Raw genomic sequence first — 5,176 nt, 5'->3', positions numbered from 1 at the left:
TATCTTAGCGTCAGAATTCACTATTGTTAAAGAAAATTCATTCATTGCTCTGTAAATCAAGTATTTTCGTGCTACATTTTGTACTCGACTTGAATTTGAGACCATACATAATTTTTTTCTTCATCGAAATGGAAGGTGTACATTATCAGATCTGGATCTTTGTATACAAAAGCTCTCACTCTCTTCCTAGCTTATACCTTCCCCTGCTCAAACTCTATCTCATTGACGTGGCTTATGAAGTGGGACCAACATCAACCTTCCCTCTTCACCTTCTACTTTAATTTCCAAGAATGATGATACATGGTGTAGCGCATGATAGTGTGTACTGTCATTGGATTTTTTAGACTTGCGAATTTCTAGATCATTGCTTTTCAATTTCCTTTCTTAGTTAAGTTAAAATACCAAAAGGCATAAAACAATTTTTTGATCTATTCGAGTTTTTTAAACCTATTGATTCTATGTTTGTATCATGATGACTTGTTGATCCTTTTAATTTTTATTTTGGTTAATTATAGAATAACTTGTTTACATATTTTCGAGAATTTAACCCAAAATCGTTTAGAGTGGAGAAAGAGAATCCATATAGCCCATTCTAAATTTTTGAGTTAAAAACTTAGTTTAGTTTAGTTGAGTTGAGTATAGAACAACTCGTTGAGATTCTTTTATAATATACACTTTGATCTTTATTGCTTCAAAATTATCAATTTTAGTCTTTGAAATTTTTTAGGACTCAACAGTTAGAAAATTTTGAATATTTCACTGCCTTTTAGTCCAATGTTTTGAATTAAACTGTGGTTTTCTAAAGCTTCAAAATTTAATTGTGCATTAGTTTCTGAATTATTATACTATAAGATGCTTCTTTTTGAAAGAAGAAAGCATTCATTAACTAATGGAACTGAACATGGGCGGCAACTTTCTCCATAAGAACGCTTATCTATCTAATTCATGAGGAACTTGATTGTTTGACCGAGGAACATAACTGAAGGAAATGGAGGTGAAGGCACAACTGTCCTGAAGGATATCATTCACTACCAGCTGCGTTGGAGATAGATACAAAGTCTTAGTCTCAAACTAGTTGGAGTTGGTTATATAGATCATTTTATTGCTATTCAATTAGATACTAAGTTTGCATTAATATTTGAAACTCGTAAATTCTTTAATGTCTTTACTTCACATTATCTTAGGTCTTTTCTTTCCCTTTCTCATTTATTTATTTTTTTATTAATTACACTTTTCATGATGAGACATTTAATGCTCTATGTTAGATATAACCAAATAGACTCCTAACCGCTCCTCTTGTTATCAAAGAGCAAACTATTTCTATCCTTCCATTAGTGCTGCATCAAAATAATAACAAAGTTGAAGTACTCAATTGGGCCTTACCACAGACTGGTTAAGATTGTGAACTGGATCGGGATTAGTTCGGGTTAAACTGTCATGACCCGATCACACGAGTCGGACCGGTACTAGGACCTAGGTCGACATAAAGCTCGCGAGACCCATAGTAAGCCTTACTATTCTCAAACCCATAACCAATGCCCAAAAATTGAAACCTAACATGTAAATAAAATAAAAATAAAATATTTCATTTTAATTTGGGTCAACCCAATCCAATGAATATCAGCTACTAAAGTGAGGGGAGTCCAGCTAAACCTATTAACACTATTTATAAATTATTTATATACCATAAAAATTTTTATTCAGTAAAAACCAATAACTCAATTTGACACTGTCTCTAACAAGATCCATAATACTACTAACACATGCAGAGTTCTAGATTACAATTTAAGAAAAATAATATTATAAATAAATAACTGGTAATAAACTGCAAGGAAGAATGCAGGTTATTATGAAAAAGAACTCCTCCTGTATCTTGGAAAAATAGGGTGAACAGGAGTGAGTGTTCGACTCAGAGAGCAAATATTTATTTTACATACGATTTCTATAACTATCTAATTCTAATGCACCTTTAGAAATGAAATACATCATCTTCAGACAAGTTATACGAATCATATTAAGTCACATCAAAGATAATCTGGAGTACTCACGCACCTGTGTCAAATCCATACTCACACATATATATATATATATATAAGGAGCTGATCCTCTTTACCAGCTCTCTTAATACAAGGTCTGCCAGCGAGATCAATTTGAGCTAGACTTTCGCTTGATAATCCATATGCGGGGGTCATCGAGATCAATTCAAAGTTGTACTCACCCCGACTTTCTAAAAAAGGATCGAGCCCCAAACGAGACTAGTTCAAGCCGATTTGCTCGTCCTACCCATATCCATGCACACCACATACACGCCCACTCACACACGCAGCTCCAAATTATTGAAACACAGCAACCAAAATAATATTATCAAGTATAAATGCAAAGCAGGGCATGCCTAATATTTAACTACATAAATATAAGTATAAGTGATGTATGAGCATGCCAGAAATATAATAATATTGAAATTGTAAATAAAATAAATATCTACTCACAGTACACCGAAGACCATTGTGCCTGCTGTGTGGAGGAAAATAGCTGATCTCGATTACCTAAATAATTATATTATAAATTTATTAGTACTAATTCAAAATAAGACTTTAAAGAGACAACAGACAGTCTAATTCATGCTGAATATCTGACAGAATTTCCCTTATACCTAGAATCTACCTAACCTGTAAAGTAGTTCAAATCACACTTCTAAAATCAACTCATATCTCATCAACAACACATGACCCTTCCTGGGCCCTCTAGTCCAAGCAAAATCTCACAAAATCAGATAATTCAACTATAAGTCTTAATACTAATATTTTGCAAAAATCATCCAAACTAGTTCTAAAAATTCTAAAATTATGCCTTGCTGTCCCTGTCAATATTACCAAACTAATACAAAAGGAATTATAATTTTCTAACTACCCACGAATATTTTACGGATTTTATTCTAAACCCAGTGCGAGACAAAAAAATTAAGCAACTTAGAGTTCGGATTTATCTATGCCAATTCTGACATCTAGAACGCGTTTAGAATGTCTGAAAACGCTAGGATTGACTACAATATTGATCAAGTTTCGAGACAAGCCGTTGGACAGCAGGATTTGGCTAAAAATGCTGTTCTAGCGCCAGTGAGCTATTCTCGATCCAATATTAAGTCCAAAATTTATGAATAATTATTATAAAATTATTTTTTAATTTTCAAACGGTGTCCGATTGGAGTAGGGCTAGTTTCATTTCAAAGATTTCGTTGCCCTGACAGTGGTCTTGAATTTTCGATCTAACGGTCGGATTGTCGAAAAATTGACTGGAAAGTGGCTGCCACTCATTTTGTCTCTCCTCATTCTCTCTTTGTACCTTGCCGGAATCTCTCTCTTTTTCAGTGTTGTTGGCCGAAAATGCTTCCCTAGACTGTGCTAAGGTGAACAGTGGTGGCCCGATCGCCTGTAATGGCCAGAGAAACCCAACCCGATCAACCTTGCTTTGCGGGTCAAGGAAGATTCGATTGGTTCTCTCTCTGCTGCCGGCCATCGAAGTCACTGTAGGTGCCCACAAAGCTCATTGGAGAATGAGGAGGTGCTAGACGGTGGTCGGTTCCTAGGGTCATCGGCGATGGTGAGGGTGAGGCTGAGAGTAGTTGGGAGAGAGAGAGGGAGAGAGGGTGGGGGATGGGGGGGGGGGGGGGGGGGGAAGTGCCCGATAGAAATTTGGGTTTTTTTTTATTATCTTTTAATTACTTTTTAGTCCTTGAACTTTTTACACTTTACAATTAGATCCAACTTTCTTTCATTATGATTATATTTTATAAAGTTTAGTGATAGAATTAATTATACCCTAAAGAAACTTAATTATTTTTATTTTAATTTAATAAATAAACTTTAATTTATTTTTGATAAAAACAATATTAAAAATAACAACTTAAAATTATTGTAGTGATAATGCATATAAAAAAAATAACATTCATAAAATAAAATATCATTATTATGAAAATACTAATTTAGTACCTTAAATAAAATAGTATTATATTATAATCAAAATTTTAAATTATATATATATATATATATATATATATATATATATATATATATTACATGAACTTGGGACCAAACAGGACAAAGACTGTGGGGATGCGCTGGTTAAGGTTTCCCTTCCCGTGAACTAGAACTGAAACTAGTCGGTTTGGTTTAATTCTAGTTTGATTTAAAATTTTTCAAATTTTTTTTTTATATATTTCCTAGATTATATAAATTATTTTGAGCATCTTTAATTCATAAACCATTCTCATTAGCATATTTTATATTTTTAGGTTCAATTTAAATTTTTTAAAATTCTATTTTTTAATATTTTTCTAGATTATGTATATGATTGTGAGTATCTTTAATTCATAGACTATTTTCAAATAAGGTACGTAGTAATTTTTATGAAATTTTAAAATTAAATAACATATTTAGATTTTTGGGTTCAATTTGAAATTTTTAAAATTCTATTTTTTTAAATATTTTTTTTTAGATTATGTAGATGATTGTGAGCATTTTCAATTCTTGGACAATTTTGACAATTCTCAAATAAGGTGCATAATAATTTTTATGAATTTTAAAAATTAATTAGCATATTTTACATTTTTAATTTTATTAAAGTTTAATGAATTTAAAAATATACTCTGGTGTACTTAAGGTGTAAAAATACTAAAAAGAGATTTCTTTTTAATTGGTAAATTTTTATAAATTTTATTATTATTATTATTTTTATTATTAGAGAAAATAATTTATAGAAAAATGAGTTTTTTCCTTAAAGGAAATGAGTTTATTATTTATGAAAATGCCATATTAATATATGCATATTATATAAGTTGGTGTAAAAATTGAAATTTTTATAGATTTCTGAAATTATTGATGACAAATTATTTGTATTTTGAATTAAATGATATGGGGATTGAGATGGAAGGATATTATAACTAAATAAAAGAATTTATTTTGATCTCTTTTGATTGATTTAATTAGAATTTTATTGAAATATAATTGATGTGAATCGAGATATGAAGAAAGATTTATTAAATTTTTTGTAAATGAAATAATTTTATGAATTATGATTTGGATTAGTTAATGGATAGTTGGTTTAATTATTATTAGAGGTCCAAATATGATATTATTTAATTAAAAATAAATGTTTATCTTTTATTTGTAATTTTATT

The sequence above is a fragment of the Hevea brasiliensis genome, chromosome 5 (assembly GCF_030052815.1).
Source record: "Hevea brasiliensis isolate MT/VB/25A 57/8 chromosome 5, ASM3005281v1, whole genome shotgun sequence".
NCBI classification, from domain to species: Eukaryota; Viridiplantae; Streptophyta; class Magnoliopsida; order Malpighiales; family Euphorbiaceae; genus Hevea; species Hevea brasiliensis.
This window is presented reverse-complemented; position numbering follows the sequence as displayed.